Genomic DNA, 20,104 nt, shown 5'->3' with positions numbered 1-20,104 from the left:
CAGCCCTGTCCAGGCACAGGAACTGCCGGGCGGGCCCTGTGCTGCACAGGCGTCCCCACGGGGCTGGTGGCATCAGCCAAGCATCGCTGTCAGGAGAGGAGGGAGCAGGGGGTGGCTCGGGCGAGTGCCCCGTGCCCGGCACTCACTTGTTCTGGCCAGACACACGGACAAGCTTCCAGCCAGCAGGGGAAAGGTCACTGGGCTATAGTCACTGGCCTGGAACCCGTGTCCCTCAGAGCCTGCCCCCTGCAGACCACGCCTGTTTATTTTATTATTAAGCAGTTTTTAACACCCCACGTGGCTTCCTTCTGGGGTGCAAGGGCTAAGGGCCACGTGGCAGCCTGGCAGACGAGAGCGTGGCCATGGGCAGGGAGGGCTGGGTGCTGGGCAGAGAGGGGCTCCCTGCCCTTGGAGGGGTCTCACTGAGCCCCCCAGCCCCGGGCCCTGTTGGTGACCAGGGTCCCTTCTGACAGTGTCCTGTCTGCACCTGCCAAGCTGTCACCACCTTGCATCATCCCTTTTCACAGGCACCAAACGGCAGCAACCGGTTGCCCAAGCAGGGGGATGGGGCCCGAGTCGTTCCCGGCTCAGACCTCCGAGTCCCGGCTCAGCTGATCTTCCCTCTCCCGTCCTGGCTGCTGTGGGGGCGGCAGGGCCAGGAAGTGGAGCTGTGAGAGAGGCCCCTTGGGGCAGGGCCAAGGAGACTTCCAGCCAAGTTCCCAGGCCTTGCTGCTGTGGAGCCTTGGACCCAACCCGTGAATCCCCCGCTGGTCCTCGGGCCCTGCAGTGCGAGAATACAAGACCCCGGAGCCAGGCCAGGCCTGCTGCTGCACACTCCCTGAGCTCCCGGCGGCCAAGGGTGTGAGCCCAGGAGGGACCAGCCACGCAGCAGGGTGCTGTCCGGCCACCGACACGACCAGGCCGTTCCACCTGAGCCTCCAGAGACGGAAGAGTGTCCACCCACTGGCTGTGCTGGAGACGAGGCGGCGTGCGTGGGGAGATGCTTCCCGCAGGAGGTCCCCAGCGTGCGGGAGGAGCGCTGTGCTTAACCGTGCGTCACTGACCGGGCCTGGGCGCCAGGAGGACCGCGCACCGGGCGCTTACAACAGGAACGCTGCGTCTTTATGCACAGTTACCCAAGAGGGGAGCCAAAGCTCCAAACCCAGCGATGATCCGGAAATGCGAGTGCCGACGACCCCGACCGCGACAGGACCGGCTGCCTCGCCTGGCGGAGACGCCGCACTCAGCCGCACTCAGCAAGATGCACATGCTCATTCAAACACCGCAGGCACATTCTTCAAAAGCAGACGTTCGTGCGTCTACGCCTCCAGACGCTGGTGTCTTCACAGCCGCACGCCGGCTCGGCCTCACCGCCTCTGAGGGCCGGCGGAAGGGGCCTGCCCAGCGACTCCCACCCCTGGTGGCTCCCGCACTCCTGGGCTCGTGGTGGCATCAGCCAGCCTGTGCCCCTGTCTTCACAAGGCCTCCCACTCCGGGTGCAGCCTCCGCGTCCGTCTGGGATTTAGGGGCTGGCGCTTGGCACTCGGGACACCCATATTCCGTAGGGCAGTGCCTAGGTTTGAGTTCTGATTCCACTTCCAATGCCATTGGATCCAGAATGATCCCATCTAGAGGTTCTTGGTGTGACAACAGCCGCAAAGGCCCATTTGTCCAAATGAGGCCACACTGACGGTTCTGGGGGACCCATCTTTTGCAGTCATTAGTCTCCCCAGGGCCAAGCGCCCAGCTGGGTTCACGGGGAACAGAAGCTGCACCTGGCTCCTTCGGTGCCCACTGGTGGTGAGCGGGGAGCGCTGGCACTAGGAAATACACCAAGAGTCTGGGGTCACCATGAACTTGCCGGCAAGTTCAAAGGTGGGGGGGGTGGCCAGATCTGATGGTAGAACTGAGCCTGGTGGGAGAGCAAACTCGTCAGTGATGCCCAGCCGCCCGACTGAGCCCCTGCAGTCCCGGGGACCAGCTCCTGGGACTCCCAGTGGTCGCAGGCAGCACTGTGTGTGTGTGACATCCCCCTCGGATGTCACACACACAGTGACATTCCACAGCTTCTGCAACTGACTTCTGTGGTTCCTTGGCTGCTCATTCCCAACTCTGTAGCTACAGTCACTGCTCCCTTAGCTGCAGGGTGAGAGTCCCCAAGGACGCAATGGAAATTCTGTCACGTGCAGAACTGTCCCAGGTCCTGGGCCTACTTTGGTGTCTTGGAGTGGAGAGACAGACAGGGGTGACCATTTTCCTCTGTGTGTGGCCTGTCCTCTTGCCTTCCTGCTGAACCCCCAGCCACCCACAGCCTGAGGCTGCAGGGACGTGTGTGCCGGGCTCCCTGTGAAATGCAGTTTTGATTTGTTATCACTTTTATTTATTTATTACTCATTTGAAGGGCAGAGTGACAGAGAGAAATTGAGAGATTGAGAGAGAGAGAGAGAGAGATTCCATCCACTGGTTTATTCCCCAAATGCCCATAACAACCAGGGCGGTGCCAGGCTGAAGCCAGGAGCCCAGAACTCCATCCAGGTCTCCCATGTGCATGGCAGGGACCCAAGTACTTGAGCCATCACCTGCTGCCTCCCAGGGTGCATTAGCAGGAAGCTGGAACCAGAACCAGAACCAGAACCAGAACCGAGACCCTGGCGTTTCCATGTGAGATGTGGGCATCCTAGCCATCGCACCGACGCCCACCCCGGGGACGTGGATTTGGATCCTCCGCCTTGAGGAGGGAGGCCTCCAGCTCTGGCCTGAAGCTGCTCCGCCCCCAGGGGTTTCCGTGAGAGTCCCGCCCACTTACAGCGTGACGAGTCTCAGTGACCACTGCCGCGAAGCAACCAGCCAGGGCTTGCTTCTGGGTCGGTGCCTGCTTCTGGCTTTATTGAGCTGTCACTCACACTTCCCACAGATCGCCCACTCACATGGCGCGGTTCAGGGCGCTTTCATCTGTTCAGAACTGCGCACCCACCGCCAGAGGCCATTGTGGAGCATTTGCATCACCCCCAAAAGGAGCCGAATCCCAGGGCCGGCGCCGCAGCACAGCGGGTGAAGCCGCCTGCAATGCCAGCAGCCATGTGAGTGCTGGTTTGAGTCCCAGCTGCTCCACTTCCAGTCCAGCTCCCTGTCAATGCAGCTGGGAGGGCAGCGTAAGATGGCCCGAGCGATTGGGCCCCTGCCTCCCACGTGGGAGACCCGGATGGAGTTCCAGGCTCCTGGCTTTGGCTGGTCCGGCCTTGGCCATTACAGCCATTTGGGGAGTGAACCGGTAGAAGGAAGATCTGTTCTTTCTCTGCTTCTCCCTCTCTCTGTCTCTCTGAAATTCTGCCTTTCGAATAAATAAATATTCAAATAAGAAAATCTTAAAAGTCTTTAAAAATAAATAAGCAGCCATGTCCCTAGTGGCTACCAATCTACCTTCTGTCTCTGTGGACATTTTAAATGAGTGGAATTAAATAGTATGCGCCCTTTAGTATCTGGCTTCTTTCACCTACTGTAATACTTTCTTTTTACAAGTTAATTATTTTATTTTACTTATTTAAGTGGGAGAGAGAGAAAGAGGGAATTCTCCCATCTTCTGGTTCATTCCCCAAATACCCACCACAGCGGTGGCTGGGCCAGGCCAAAGCTAGGAGCCCAGTGTCTCTCACATGGGTGGCAGGGACCCAATTACTTAAGCCAACACCTGCTGCCATCCAGGGTACAAGTGACAGGAAGCTGGAATTGGAAGCAGAGCTGCGACTCAAACAGAGGCGCTCTGACACAGGACGTGGACACCCAGGTGGGCCTTAACCACTGTGCCCCACCCACAGGCGCTCTGACACAGGACGTGGACACCCAGGTGGGCCTTAACCACTGTGCCCCACCCACAGGTGCTCTGACACAGGACGTGGACACCCAGGTGGGCCTTAACCACTGTGCCCCACCCACAGGTGCTCTGACACAGGACGTGGACACCCAGGTGGGCCTTAACCACTGTGCCCCACCCACAGGTGCTCTGACACGGGACGTGGACACCCAGGTGGGCCTAAACCACTGTGCCCCACCCACAGGCGCTCTGACACGGGATGTGGACACCCAGGTGGGCCTTAACCTCTGTGCCCCACCCACAGGTGCTCTGACACGGGACGTGGACACCCAGGTGGGCCTTAACCTCTGTGCCCCACCCACAGGCGCTCTGACATGGGACATGGACACCCAGGTGGGCCTTAACCTCTGTGCCCCACCCACAGGTGCTCTGACACGGGACGTGGACACCCAGGTGGGCCTTAACCTCTGTGCTGACACCCACTGCTGACATGGCACCTTTGCGGTTCATTCGTGCTGCTCCACGTGTGTGTGCTCCACGTGTGTGTGCTCCGTTCCCTTTCATGCTGAGTCACACGCGGTGGGCGGTAACAGAGCGCACTCTGCGCATCTGCTCAGTGGCTCACAGGAGCTGGGGCTGTGTGCTCCTGGCAATTGCCGGTGATGCTGCCATGGGCACTTCTGTAGGCCAGTTTTCTCTCGGGATCAGCAGTCAGGAAAGGCGCCAGTGTGCTTAACAGAACCACAGCCCCCTCTGGCCTGCAGCCTTGGGGTGCTCGGGGTTCACACCCCGTGGTTGTGGTGAAGCCACTGTCTACAGTGTCAGCACCCCACGTAAGAGACCCAGAAGACGCTCCTGGCTCCTGGCTTTGGATCGGCGCAGCTCCAGCCATTGCAGTCATTTGGAGAGTGAACCAGGGGATGGAAGACCTCTCTCTCTCTGTGTGTCTCTCCTTCTCTCTCTGTAACTCTGCCTCTCAAATAAATAAATAAATCTTTTTTAAAAAAAGGATATTAAAAACCATTCTTAGCTGCAACACCAAAACAGGCTCACAGGCTGTAGCTTCAGATTTATTCTATTTTTTTTTTTAATCCAGATGTTTAATAAAATGACCCTGGGGCTGCTTAATCAGTTCTCTTTGTCTCAGTCCTTGTGAATCACTGATTCTTGCTGTGGAACCTGAGCTATAGGAGCTGGGAAACTCGGTTGGGACTGTCTGTGACAGACACCCTCCCCGCCCCCTTGGTGCTGTTTGAATGGAAATGTGTGCACCTGCTCAAAGCTCTGTTCCCAGCGCTTTCATTCGGGACTTGTGGTCTAATCTGCCACCCAGGAACAAAATGTCTCTAACGTTCTGAGGACGGAAATGTGACCCGTGACTGTCGCAGGTGCCTGGGAAGGCACAGATCGGGGTTGAGTCCCCGTGTGTCCTTAACTGCCGGGGTGGACGCCAACTCTACTTCTCGGTAGGAAGGCTGGCTGCTCCCTGTGGTTACCTAAGAGGTGCTGGCAACTCCAGGCTGCTGGAGAGGATTCGCCGACCCCCCACCCCCACCCCTAACCGGAGCCACAGCGGTGGGAAAAGACGGCTGGAGGAAGAAGCAGCTCCAGGGCTCTCCGAGGACAGCAGGTTCCCAGAACCTGGGGGCCAGACTCCAGGGATGTCCCTTAACTGGAGAGGTGCATTTACAACTCCATGGAATGGGAGCTGAATTGCACCTCAACTTAAAAATAAAAATAAAACACTAAAACAAACTCCCCTGATGGCCCAGTGTTGAAGGGCAGAGCGTGTCTGAAATTCACACATGATGTTAAAGAAGCCACGCGCTGTCATGTTCAAGAACAGAGCGTTCTTGAAATCCAGTTCAGTAACGTTTCTGTCTCGATGCTCTCAAGGAAGAAGGGAGAAGGTGGGAGGTCTGGGCTGTGCCTTCTGCGATTCCCTTGACTACTCACTCCGCCCGCGGTGCTGACAGCGGGGCCAGGCGGGGAAGACACATGTAAACAGACACCCTCCCCTGGGACAGCCAGGGCGCCAGGCTCGGCAAGGGCGGGGGAGGGGGCAGTGACGGCTGCGCAGGGAGTACGTCCACCTGCGGGAGAGGGCATCAGCGTCCAGGCAGCAGGCACAGCAAGTGCAATGGCGCAAAGGCCTGGGGGGGGGGGGCACAACGTAATGGAGGAACCCAGAAATATTTCCAAGCTTTGATTGTTCCTAGAAGTGTGCTTTGAGCTTCCACTCAGCTGGGCTGCTCAGCGCAAGGCAAACCCTGAGGGTGTGGGGACCTGCAAATCGACCTGCCTCTCACCCCCAAATCTCAACAGACTCCAGCTGCAGCCTGTGCCCATCCTCCCCCAGGGCCTTTGCACCTGCTGTCCAGACTGTCCCCAGGCTCTTACCAGTCTAGCTCCTTGGTGTCCTCCATGCCTCAGCCTAACGCCACTTCCCCAGCCGCCCTCACCAAATGGATCGTGGCATGGCGTGGTCACCCACCACCACCTGCTTGCTTCCTTCATGGCCTTGGACATGCTTGTGGCTGGTCACCTCTAAGGGAACTGGAGCTCTTGAGGGTGTAGGGGACCATTTTGTGTTCATACCCACGTCCCTGGTGCCCAGACATGGAGGAGGAATTCAGAGCAGACGACCATGATCCAAGTTCATGACAGCACTCGGCTCTGATCCACGCCTAGCACACATACTGGGGCAATGTCCTGGTTCTCATAGTGACTGTGGGGAAGACGAGGCAGCCCAGGGGGCAGCAGTTATGGGGGGAGGGGAGTGAGATGTGTAACCAATAGATGCATTTTGTCGACAGCAAGTGGCCCATCTAATACCCGTCTGGAGGTGCCCATGAGGTGGACGGATGTTCGGGAGCACGTATGGGGATGGGGTAGGGCAGCAGACAGAAACCAGTGGTCATGTGGGAGCCATGCTGAGGTCTGGACGTGGCCTGTCCCCCATGGGCCCATATGTTGGAGGTTCGGTCCTCAGTGTTGGGGTGATGGAGCCTTAAAGATGGGGCTCATGGGAGGTGCTTAGGCCACACCCTAGAAAGGGACAGCCTTGTGTCTCCCTTGCTCCTGTCTGTGAAGTGGTCACTGCTCCACCTGCACTCCCACTGTCACCATGCACCCCATTGTCACCATGCACCAAGATGTGTCACAGCCAAGGGGACCCCAGGAACGGAGCCAGCACAGGCGGCAGGCCCTCGGCCCTCTAGACTGTGGGCTAAATAACTTCTTTTCCTCATAAGAAGTCTACCTCAGGGATTTTGTTGTAAAAAAGCAAATACGACATATACGTGGCCAATAGACGGCTCAGCAAGCCTTGGCGCTAGGTGAGGTCAGCTGGAGAGAGAGGATGGCCCCCAGATCACAGCCGTGGGGAGCCTGGCAGGTTGGAGCTATGGGGACCACATTTGTACCACTTGCTAAACCACTCAGCACAAGTGCCTCCCGGAGGGCACTGGGGTAGCCCAGGAACCGCAGGAAAGTGCGAGTGTGAAGACTTACATTTGGGGCCGATGCTGCGGTGCAGCAGGTTAAGCCAATGCCAATATCCTATATGGACACTCCCTGCTGGTGCACCTGGGAAAGCAGTAGAAGATGGCCCAAATGCTTGGGTCCCTGCACCCACGTGGGAGACCCCAAAGGAGTTCCAGGTTCCTGGCTTTGACTTGGCTGTTACAGCCATCCGGAGAGTGAACCAGCAAATGCAACTTCTCTCTCTCTCTCTCTCTCTCTCTCTCTCTCTCTCTCCGCCTTTCAAATACATAAATAAGTCTTAAAACAAACAAAAAGAGACTTGGGTCTTGTCTGATTCCTGCCCCTTACCAACTATGTAACTCAGCAAGAGGCAACTTCTCCCAGCCTGGTTTCCCCGTCTGTAAAATAAGCTACATTATTTATCAACAACCAGATAGCAATTCCCCAGCATCCTTAAGCACCAATGATGAGAGTACAGCGTCCCTGTCCGGCAGGAGCTGTAGCTTAGCGGGAGGGCCCTGGAGACAAAGCCGGAAGCGCTGTAAGGCAGGAGTGGGCTGGGGAGATTCAGAGGGATCTGCTGAAGTGAGCATTTTGAGCACTGTCTTACAAGAAAGCTGGGTCATGTCGGAGACTTGAGGTGACTTGCTCAAGGTCACACGGCCTGGGCGGGACAGAGCGCATCCCGGAAGGGCTCAGTTGTCACGAGCTTTGACAGGCATGGCCGTGGGTGGAGCAGGCGAAGCCCTCCCCCTACAGCCCCACACTCTGGTGACAGATTTACCACCAGACGAGAGGCGGGGTCAGCTCCTGCTTAGTCTCTGAGCAGTCCCAGGAGCGGGAGCCGGCTCCAACCCTCTGCCTCAGTCTCCTCCTTCGTCAAATGGGGACGGTAACAAAACAGCCCCCTCCCCGTGGGGTCGCCGCAACCGTGAAGTGAGCCAGTGCAAGCACAGCTCAGAGCAGACTCTCGAACCCTCAGCTAGTGTAGGTCCCTTCCCGCGGCTGGGCCCAGGCGGGTGGCATCCTGAGTCTGCCCCGCGTGGACTGTGGTGACGCCAGGTCTGCAACTGGAGCCAGCTCCCCTGGGGGGCAGTGACTGTGGGATCCTTTCCAGGAGCTAAGGAATCCTTCCAAGCCCGGGCCTTGCTGGCCCCTGCTGGGCGGCCCCATTCTGCCTCCCAGGGCCATTGAACAGTGACTCATCAGAGCCTGAAGCTGCGTGTTCCCCTGGTGACACGGGCGGGCAGGCGGGAGCCTGTGCCTTCTGCATTCTCCGCACCGAGCCGCTGACTGCACCAAGCTGCTGACTCCCAGGTCGCTCTTGCGTCCTTTGTGTGCGAATGACCCAGTCGCATTGCAGGAGACCAGAAAGCTGTGACTTCTCAAAAGGGGCGCGTCCCGGCTCTGCTTCTTCAGCACGGCCAGGTCCTCAGCCACCCTCACGCTCTCCTCTCCTCATTTTGCTGACCCAGGCAGATTCCAGAGCAGGGGGAAGGGGACGACTCTGGGGACTGTGCTGGACTCCGAAGCCCAGCGTTTGTCAGCTCTGGATCTGGGACAAGCACCGTAGCGCTCAGCCACCTGCCTCGGCCCCGAGCTTTGAAATCATAGCCAGTCCAGGCTGGGCTCCGAGAGCCTCATGTGATTGTCAGCAAAGCAGACAGGAGAGGTCCAGCAAGCTGTGCCCCACGCCAGCCTTGGGGCTGCCACCCCAGGCCACCTGGACACCAGATACCCACGTCCCAGGGGGCTCTCCAAGCCCCGCCCACCTGGCTGCAGAAACCACGCCCCACCACCCATGGGCCCCTCAATACAAAGACAGCTGTCGGCTAGGGTCCCGCCCCTGCTCTCACACAGCCTCCTCACCTGGACTTTCCCTCCTGGATCAGTTTCCTGCCAGCCCACTGCCCTCTGCTCCCAGCCTCGTCCAGGCACGGCCTTTCCTGTCCGCATTGCCCATACACCCTCACCACACCCGATCCCAGTCTCCCACCAGTTCTGTGTCCACCCTGCAGCCAGAGCAGTGGCTGCAAGGTCATCCTGGGCCAGGTCACCCTCTGGAAGTCCTCCAGTGGCTTCCAGGTCTGGCCCCACCCCTCCCCTCCCCAGGCCAGGGGACTGGCTGCCTGCCTATCTTTCTCTGTAGGTGCTGGGCCCCTGGCCCATGCTGTTCTTCCTCCCTGGACTATTTCCCACCAAGCTTCTTTCATTCCTGGTCAATTCACAGGTGCCCCCTCCTCAGGGAAGCCCCCCAAACTTCCCAGATGAGTGCTTATAAAATGCTTGTCCATTGTGCCAGCTCCCCAGCGGGATGTCCAGGCTTTTGGGGTCTCTTGTATTTTCTTCTTCCTTCCTTTTTTTAAGATTCATTTATGTATTTGAAAGGCAGAATTACAGAGAAAGGAAAGACAGAGAGAATCTTCCATCTGATGGTTCACTCCCCAAATGGTTACGATGGCCGGGGCTGGGCCAGGTTGAAGCCAGGAGCCTGGAACTGCCTCTGGGTCTCCCACGAGGGTGTCAGGGGCCCAAGGACTTGGGCCATCTTCTGCTGCTTCCCCAGGCGCATTAGCGGGGAGTGTGTAGCTTGACCCTCTGCGCCACAACGCCGGCACCGGGCCTGTTGCATTTTCTTCTCCCCGAGACTGAAGACCCGGGAAACTCAGTAGCTCAGAGCGCCCACACCATGCTCCGGTTTGCCACCAGGTAGGTGGCGGATCAGTATCTGATGCATGCACGAAGGAATGAATGGGTGGGGTCTGTCCTATTTCTCCCGCTGTGCTTCAACCCCTCGGTGCAGCTGCTGTGGGTCCAGACCTTACTGCTCCTCCCTGTGGGCTGGCCGCAGCCATGTAGGAACCTCCCGCCCCCACATCCCTTAGTGTTCAGGGCAGCTGAGCTCTGGGCCCCAAGCTGGGAGGAGCGGCACACCCTCTCCCCAGCTCAGGGTCGCACTCTGTGCCCGAGAACCCGGAGCCCCACCTCCCAGGGCGGGGCGGGGGAGGCGGTCCTGAGAGTCTGCTGCCCAGGAGCCTCTCTGCCAATCACTGCTGCATAAACCTGTGCTGAGGGCGGGGCAGGGAGAAGCAGGGGTGCTGGGAGCGTTCTCTGGCCCAGGCACCACTGTGTGACCTTAGCCTCAGCACCACCTGCGAGGCAGGCACCGTTCCTGCCAGTTCCTCTTTCCAGTTGGAAACAGAGGCTCAGGGAGATCCGGTGATGAGCCCAGGGTTCTGGGGTTTGCCCGATTCAAAGGTCGGTATACGGGCAGATTTCTGACCCAGCGGGTGAGACACCAGTTGAGACACTCACATCCCATACGGGAGGACCTGGGTTCTGGATGGGCTCTGATTCCTGACTCCAGCTTCCTGCCAATGCAGACCCTGGGAGGCAGCAGTAATGACGCAAGCAACTGGGTTCCTGCCATCCCTGTGGGAGACCTGGCATGAGTCCCTGGCTTCTGTCTTTGGCAAGGCCTAGCTTGGACCACTGAGGGCTTTGGGGGAGTGAATTCCCTCTGTGTGTCTTTCTCTCTCTCTGCCTTTCAAGTAAATAAGTAAAATTTTTTTAAAAAAAGAGCCGGTGCTGTGGTGTAGTGGTTCCACTTCCAATCCAGCTTCCTGCTAATGCGCCTGGGGAAGAAGCCGAAGATGGCCCAAGTCCTTGGGTCTCTGCACCCACATGAGAAACCTGGAAGAGGCTCCTGGCTCCCGGCTTCGGCCTGACCCAGGCCTGGCCATCGCAGGCATTTGGGGAGTGAACCACTGGATGGAAGATCTTGCTTTCTCTCTCTCTCTCTCTCTCTCTTCTCTCTCTGTAACTCTGCCTTTCAAATAAATAAAATAAATAAATCTTTTTAAAAATTTTTAAAAAGAAAAAAATACTTTCTGTCTTCGGCTCAGAAGAGGCCAAGGAGCAACTTTGTCCAGTAGTCCCGAACTGGGGTTCACCCGACACCAGGCGCCTCCACCACGCCGCCCAAGTTCGATCTCAGCAAGATCAAAGCCACATACTTGAGGGGCACCAGCGAGGAGGTCCACACCATGTCCACCCCGGCCCCCAGGATCGGCCCCTGGGTATGTCTCTGTAAAAGGTTGCTGATGATGTTGCTAAGGCAACCAGCGACTGGAAGGGTCCGTGGATTACAGAGAAAGTGACCAGAGGACAGAGTGCCCACACAGAGGCGCTGCCCTCTGCCTCCGCCCTGGTCGGCAGAGACGGAAGGAAGCAGAGGAACACCAAGCGCAGCGGAAACAGCACTTTTTTTTTTTTTTTTTTGGACAGGCAGAGTGGACAATGAGAGAGAGAGACAGAGAGAAAGGTCTTCCTTTGCCGTTGGTTCACCCTCCAATGGCCGCCACGGTCGGCGCACTGCGGCCGGCACACCGCGCTGATCCGATGGCAGGAGCCAGGTGCTTCTCCTGGTCTCCCATGGGGTGCAGGGCCCAAGCACTTAGGCCATCCTCCACTGCACTCTCTGGCCACAGCAGAGAGCTGGACTGGAAGAGGGGCAACCAGGACAGAATCCGGCACCAGACCAGGACTAGAACCCTGTGTGCCGGCACTGCAAGGCGGAGGATTAGCCTAGTGAGCCACGGCGCCGGCCAGATAAATCTTTTTTAAAAAAATCATCTGACACCAAAAAAAAATAATATTACACCTGTTTAACCTCCACCCCAGCTTGGAAGTAAGCACACCCAATTCTGCACAAGGGGTAGCTGGGTCAAACTGTGACTTGGGTGAGTCACCTAATCTGTCCTAAGCTCTCAGTTTGCCTGTCTGTGGAATGGGAACAGTAGAAGACACGGTTGGTTGGGAGGCTCAATGAGACAGGGTGTACAGTGTGCAGTCACATGGGGCAGCTGCAGCTCTGGCTGGCCTTGGGCAAAGTGCTTGGTCTGGCTGTCCCCAGGATTGTCCATGCCTGGGGCCAGGGAGGACAGAATGACACACAGGTCCACGGCCCTTTACCTACAAACCCAAATCCCCAAAGCCCAGAACATGGAAGGCTAACTCCCCTGGCAGCAGCCCCTGACCTGGCGTGGCCGTGGCCTCCTTTGTCAGCAAGCCCTGGCCTCACGTGGCCATGAGGCTGTTTTCAACATATTTTGAAATCCCATGCAGTGGGACTGCCCGAACCAATTATGCGGTTTGTTGCATGGAACACACACCGACACCTAAAATCATCCGAGCAGTTCTGGTGAAACACAGGGGTTTGGATCAGGGATCTGTGGATAGCAGCCTTTGTTTTTTGTTTTTTTTTTTTTTTTTTTTTTTTTTTTTTTTTTTTTTTTTTTGACAGGCAGAGTTAGAGAGAGAGAGAGAGACAGAGAGAAAGGTCTTCCTTTTTCCGTTGGTTCACCCCCCAAGTGGCCTCTACGGCCAGCACACCACATCGATCTGAAGCCAGGAGCCAGGTACTTCTCCTGGTCTCCCATGGGGTGCAGGGCCCAAGCACTTGGGCCATCCTCCACTGCACTCCCGGGCCACAGCAGAGAGCTAGACTGGAAGAGGGACAACCGGGACAGACTTCTTGCTGCAACTGGGGACAGCCCTGGCCCGCCGTTAGCAGGAAGGCCTGTCCTACAAGGCCTTGGCAGATCCAGGACCGCAGCCAGGACGCAGGGTCAGGCCGGGTCTCACGAGGAGAAATGGAGGAGCCCAGCAGCTCTCTGGGCACCCACCTTTCATCCCCACATCACACCACCTGCTGCGATACCCCTGGGCCGACTGGCGGGCACCTGCCTCTCGCTCTGAGTTAGGCCTCCCTGAAGAGACCCAGCCCTGACCACGGAAGGTTCCTTACGATTCCCTGCAAAGAAATGCCCCTCGTGGGGTGGCAGGGTGTGCTCTTCCAACAGCCAGCACTTTGTGGAAAAAAAAAAAAAAAAGGACAAGGAACAGAGGAGCAACTGAGGTCCAGCCAACAGTCAGAGGAGACCAGCCAACAGTCAGAAAACCCAGGAAACCTGCCTCGGGTCAGCGAGAGGCCTGGGCCCCCCCCAAATGCGACCGGTTACAGAAAGCCCAGACAAGCTCCCTCCTCTCCCTCCCCACCAGGCCAGGCCCAGGTGCACCTGTGCAGACCTCTGGGTAGAGCTCTGGGGGCTTCCTCACCTGCCCATGTTTGTGGTTGTAGTCTGCCTTTCTCCAACACGTCTTACCTAGCTGATCAACCTTGTTGAGACATAATTCGGTATAATAAAATGCATCCTAGGGACGGGGTTGTGACAGTGGAGCAAGCTGCTGGTTGTGACGCCGGCATCCCACGCAGGAGCACCTGTTCCTGTCCCGGCTGCTCTGCGTCTGATCGGCTCCCTGCTAACACGCCGGGAAGGCAGGGGAGACGGGCCAGGTGCTGGGGCGCCCGCATCCACATAGGATGCCCCTACACCTTTTAATTCCCTTTCCATTTCTTGCCTGGCTGCACTGAGAAGGATTTCTAGCACTGAATAAGTGACCAGAGCAAAGCTCTGTGCTTGGTGCCAATCCGAGGGGCCAGGCAGGCAGTCATTACCGTTAAATAGGACGCTGGCTGTGGGCTTCCTTTGGCAGAGGGATTCCCTCCTGTTCCCAGCTTGCTGAGAGCTTTCTTTTTTTTTTTTTTTTTTTTTTTTTTTGACAGGCAGAGTGGACAGTGAGAGAGAGAGACAGAGAGAGAAAGGTCTTCCTTTGCCGTTGGTTCACCCTCCAATGGCCGCCGCCGCAGCCGGCGCACCGCGCTGATCCTGGCAGGAGCCAGGAGCCAGGTGCTTTTTCCTGGTCTCCCATGGGGTGCAGGGCCCAAGCACCTGGGCCATCCTCCACTGCACTCCCTGGCCATAGCAGAGAGCTGGCCTGGAAGAGGGGCAACCGGGACAGAATCCGGCGCCCCAACCGGGACTAGAACCCGGTGTGCCGGCGCCGCAAGGTGGAGGATTAGCCTATTGAGCCACGGCGCCGGCTCATGAGAGCTTTCTTAGGGACGGGATTCTGCTTCATCGAATGCTTTCCTGCATCTGTGGACATGAGCATCTGCTTTTTCTCCTATCTTTTTTTTTTTTTTTAAAGACCAGCCTCCCCCACCCCCACCACCCCCTTCTTTTAATGTGCTGTTACGTGGATTGACTTTCTTTTTTTCATTAAAAAAGATTTTATCTATTTATTTGATAGTTACAGAGAAAGAGAGACAGAGAAGACAGTTACAGAGACAGAGAGATCTTCCATCTGCTGGTTCACTCCCCAAACGGCCGCGATGGCCGGGACTGGGCCAGGAGCTTCCTGTGAGCCCAAGCACTCAGGCCCCCTTCGGCTGCTTTCCCAGGCACATTAGCAGAGAGCTGGATGGGAAGTGGAGCAGCTGGGACATGAACTGCCACCCCATATGGAATGCTGGCATTGCGGGCAGAGACTTAACCTTCTACACCACAGTGCCAGCCCCACAGATGGGTTTTCTAGTGTTAAACCAGCCTCACATTCCTAGGACATACCTGGCTTGGTCGTGATGTATTATTCTTTGGCTTTATTATTCTTAAGATTTATTCATTTATTTGAAAGGCAGAGTGACAGAGAGAGACACAGAGAAAGGGAGATCTCCCATCTGCCATCAACTCCTCAAATGGCTACGATGGCCAGGGATGGGCCAGGCTGAAGCCAGGAGCCAGGTGCTTCATCTGGGTCTCGCAGTGGGTGTGGGGGTCTGAGCACTTGGGCCATCTTCCGCTGCTTTCCCAGGCACACCAGCAGGGTGTTGGATCAGAAACGGAGCAACTGGGACTCAAAGCAGTGCCCTGTGGGATGCCAGCATTGCAGGCAGCAGCTTTACCCGCTATGCCCCAACACCAGCCCCTAATCTTTTTCTTTGCTACTATGTTTGGCTGCTAGTATTTGTTAATGGTGTTTACCTTTGTGAATCTCTGCTATAACCCCAGAGCCTAGACCACTACCATGAACAAAATAAACGCTCAACCAATGTGTGATGAACAAATGAATGAGCTAGCTTCCTCAGTGTGAGACAGTAAGTCCGCCACAAAACACACCAAGCACCTGAGTGAGGGAAAAGCAGTACAGCAGCCTGTTCTTGGAGAACAGGTCTTTTTTTTTTTTTTTTTTAAGATTTTTTTTTTTTTGAAAGTCAGAGTTGCACAGAGAGGCAAGGCAGAGAGAGAGAGGTCTTCCAATTGGCCACACTGGCTGGAGCTGCGCCAATCTGAAGCCAGGAGCCAGGAGCTTCTTCCGGGTCTCCCACACGGGTGCAGGGGCCCAAGGACTTGGGTCATCTTCTACTGCTTTCCCAGGCCACAGCAGAGAACGGGATCAGAAGAGGGGCAGCCAGGCCTCGAACCAAGGGCCCATATGGGATGCCGGTGCTTCAGGCCAGGGCATTAACCCGCTGCACCACAGCACCAGCCCTGAGAATAGGTCTTTTTTTTTTTTTTTGACAGGCAGAGTGGACAGTGAGACAGAGAGACAGGTCTTCCTTTTTGCCGTTGGTTCACCCTCCAATGGCCGCCACCGCCAGTGCGCTGCGGCCGGCGCACCGCACTGATCTGATGGCAGGAGCCAGGTACTTCTCCTGGTCTCCCATGGGGTGCAGGGCCCAAGCACTTGGGCCATCCTCTACTGCACTCCCTGGCCACAGCAGAGAGCTGGCCTGGAAGAGGGGCAACCGGGACAGAATCTGGTGCCCCAACCAGGACTGGAACCCTGTGTGCCGGCACCGCAAGGCAGAGGATTAGCCTAGTGAGCCGCGGCGCCGGCCAAGAATAGGTCTTAAATAGCTTTGCAGAGGTAAGGAAGTGGGAGCAGCAAATCCCATTAGGGTGGGGGTGGAGCTTGAGGGTGGAGCTTGACACCGGTGGTTGGGCCATGTGGCCACCCAGCTTCCAGCAATGGTGGCCGAGGGCTAGAGCCTAGGATGGTGTGGGGGTGTAGATCGCACCATAGATAAGACTTTGCCATTTTACTAACAGAGACTACTGGGTCAAAAGATGTATGTGCATTCCACATTTTGCTAGAAATTTCCAGACTGCCCTCTAAAAGTAAACAGAGTCCTGGTCTTCCTTGCCACCAACACGGACAGCAGGGAACACCAGTGCGGCTCATTGCCACGTGGTGCAGCGGCCCGGTGCAGAGGCCACGGCCACAGTGCTCGCTCTGAGTTGGAGGACAGATTTCCCAGGCTTCACAGGGAAGCCGCACATGAGGCCGACGCTTGGGCTGGTGTCAGAGGTGGCGCAGGAGTCTGGGCAGGCAGAGGACAGAGCGCGTTCAAAGGCCCAGGGACGGGAGCCATTGTTGCATCAGCTACAACGAACCGTGTGACCTTGGACCAATCTATCCTGCTTATCCATAAAAATGGAAAGAACACAACACCGCTGCCAAACACCGTGCGTGACCAGTGAGAAATGCGCGTGAAAGGCCTTGGACAAACTGTTAGGTAGGAAGTCAGAAGTTGAGCCTGTGTGTGTGAGTGAGGCCTGAAGACCAGCACCCACTGCGGAAGCTCCAGAAGCCCAGCACCTTGCACTTCAAGGTCCTGCCCAGACCCTGATGACCTCCCAGGTGGTCCCAGCCCTTCCCCCAAGGAGAGCTCCCAGGAGAATTCTCTCTCAGGACCAAATGGGCTACCTGACCTGAGGACATGGGGCCATAAGACCTCAGACACCCTAAGGGAAGCCCCTCTGCTCTGCCTGGCACCAGCAAATCTGGGGAGGAATTTGCTAATTTTCACCCAGTGAACCCTTCCCCAGGACCCTCCATCCTTTGTCCTGGAGGAGAGGGGGAGGTGGTAAACAGACTCCCTTAAAAACCTAGGGAGTCCAAACAGACTGCGCTCAGCCCTCTGCCTCTCTGCTGAGCGCCCACCTGGTGTCTTCTCTCCATTCAACCATGCAACCTCGCTCTCCCAGTCTGAGAGACTGGGGGCTCTCTCTTTCTCTGTCCCTATCCCCAGTAAAGCCTTATCACACCTTAATTCTTTCTTGTGTGAAGACAAGACATCCATGGCTTCCATGGCCTTCCTTCCGGTAACAGATGGAGTTCCTGGCTTCAGCCTGGCCCAGACCTGGCTGCTGTGGGCATTTAGGGAATAAACCAGTGGATGACAGATCTCTCTCTTCTCCCTCTCTCTGTCACTCTACGTCCCCAATAAATATATATATTTTTAAAGATTTGTTTATTAAAGGCAGAGTTAGAGAGAGGCAGAGACAGAGAGAGAGAGATCTTCTATCCACTGGTTCACTCTCCAGATGGCCGCAATGGCCAGAGCTGCACCAATCTGAAGCCAGAAGCCAGGAGCTTCTTCCAGGTCTCCCATGTGAGTGCAGGGGCCCAAGGACTTGGGCCATTTTCCACTGCTTTCCTAAGCTATAGCAGAGAGCCAGATCGGAAGTGGAGCAGCTGGGACTCAAACCGGCACCCATATGGAATGCTGGCACTGCAGGTGGTGTTTTTACCCGCTACACCACAGCACCGGCCCCACAAATAAATAATTTTTTTTTTTTTTAAAGAAAGCCTGGGTCCCAGCTCCGAACACCTCCTGAGAGAGGAGCCAAGATAAAGGCTGGACTCCACGGACAGCGTCTCAGATCTGGAATCCAGCTCAGTGCCCGCCTGGTTGCCAGCCGACAGTGCTGTCCCCCAGCGGGGTCTCCACAGCCATTTTGAACCAAGACAAACTTCCCCTGCAGCTAACATGAGGGATTTGCCGGATCCTGGAAGCATGAAGAAACTCACCTTTTTCATCTCTCTTTCCTTACTTCTTTTTTTCCAGACATCTCTAGTAATAGCGAGAGATTTTCCTTCTTTGGAGGCTTGGGAACAATGGCTTTAACACAGAGTAGTCGTTGTATTTGCATTTTGCATGACTGCACCTAAGAGCTGTTTTTAAAAGAGTCCCAGCAATCAAAAACTGATTGGCTCTCCGGCCCCTGTGTTTGCACACAATTCCCCTCTTGCTCAAGCTCTCCCTGTGTTTACACAAAGGAACACTAGCGGCTTGGTCTGGCTAAGGTGCTTCGGTTAGCTGCTCTGGGGGGCAGGTGCCTCTGCAGGGGGTGACGGACGGGAGGGGCTAAGCAGTGGCCTGTGAGTGAGACCTGGGGTCCTTCCTCACAGCCCCCCACAGGGAACACAAAGAAGGGGGTGGATTTGGGAAAGTCTGGGGAGCTACCAGTGCCAGGTGAGTGATGAGAGAGGCCAAGGTAACACGTAAGTTCCTGGCATAGGGCCCGTGCAGATGGTGGTGTCACCACCAGGACAGGAAATGCCAGAGGCGGAACAGGTTTGGGGGAGGGGGAGTTCAGATCAGGACATTCAGTCTTGGGCTCCCAGGCATTACCAGGTGACAGGTGCCACTCGGGAACAACTGTGAAGCAAAGAAACAAGGTCCCTGATCCGAAAAACAGCGAAATAAGGAAGGACGTTCAGTCATGCTGTGCATTAATCAACAGGGTAACTGCAGAAGCCCAGGCAGGACAGCCAGCAGCGTCATGGGACAGAGCGGGCCACAGGCTGGCAGGGAAGACCTCTGTGTCATCTGGGCCAGGCCTGGCGGTAAGAAGACACCAGGCTGAGTGACAGCGGCCCAGGTCACACAAGCAGGGAATCAGTCTGGGTGTCACCAGAGACTGCTGCTCCGAACCTCTAGTCTCCCCACAAGGAAGAATGCGGGGCCGTGGGGCGGTGGGGCCGTGGGTTAAGCCACCATCTGCAATGCTGGCATCCCCTAGGGGCACCAGTTTGAGTCCCAGCTGCTCCACTTCCAATCCAGCTCCCTGCTAACCTGCCTGGGAAAGCAGCAGCAGATCCACGAGGGAGACCCGGATGGAGCTCCTGGCTCCTGGCTTCAGCCCGGCCCAGCTCTGGCCGTGGTGGCCATTTGGGGAGGGAACCAGCAGACAGAAGACCTCTCTCTGTCTCTCCCCCCCTCCTCTCTCTGTAACTCTGCCTTGAAAATAAATAATTTAAAAAAATTTTTAAAAGTTCAGACGTGAGACAGAGAGTGGCCAAGTTTAATGAAGAGAGTACACTGACGGAAGAACTGACAGCCTGTCTGTGTCCAGACTGCATTTTCATGGGTGTGGGTATGCGTGTGGGCCTCTGTTTCTCCTCCCCACTCCCTCTTCCGGGATACTGTTGGGGTGGAGGGCTTTCTGGATGTGGAGTTCTTGAAATTTCTCCCTTAGTGTGGGGTGGGGGAAGGTTCTGCCCTCCCCCCGCCACAGGAGAGAGCTGAGACCACCTAACAAGGTCGTCCAGCAAAAGCAATACTTTACATAGGTAACCTCTGGTCAGGCTTGTTTCCACCTTTCTTCCCTCATTTGGCCACACAAAAGTTCCTATTTTCCTCAAAAAAAATTTTCTCATTTTCCTTTGGTCCCACTTGCACACATAGGCTAATATCTACCTAAAGTTACCTTAACGTGGATGTCTAACTCCAGCCGGGAGATGATCAGAAGGAAGCATACTGCACCCCATAATGCTATTAAGAAAGATCCAGACACAACATGACGCTAGGAGTGGGACGTACATGAAGGCTTGTATGTTCTTTCTCCAAGCCAGGTGGCAGGTGCAGAGAGGTGGCCTCCAACTTGTCAGTTGTGTACCTTTTTACACACATAGCTGCCATAAAGTAAAGTTTTTTAAAGGCAATGCCTAGGGCCTCGCTGGCCTTTGCCAAGCCTGATTTCGCCTCCCTGGAGCAGCGACCAGGCAGCCCCAGCCAGTTCTCACTCCATCCACGCACTGGCCTAGGCCAGCCCCGGCTCAGGCCACCTCTGGTGCCGGACCCCGCCCCAGGCTGAAAATCCGCCCCGCCCACAC

This window comes from Oryctolagus cuniculus, chromosome 7 (genome assembly GCF_964237555.1).
Source record: "Oryctolagus cuniculus chromosome 7, mOryCun1.1, whole genome shotgun sequence".
Classification (NCBI taxonomy): Eukaryota; Metazoa; Chordata; class Mammalia; order Lagomorpha; family Leporidae; genus Oryctolagus; species Oryctolagus cuniculus.
This window is presented reverse-complemented; position numbering follows the sequence as displayed.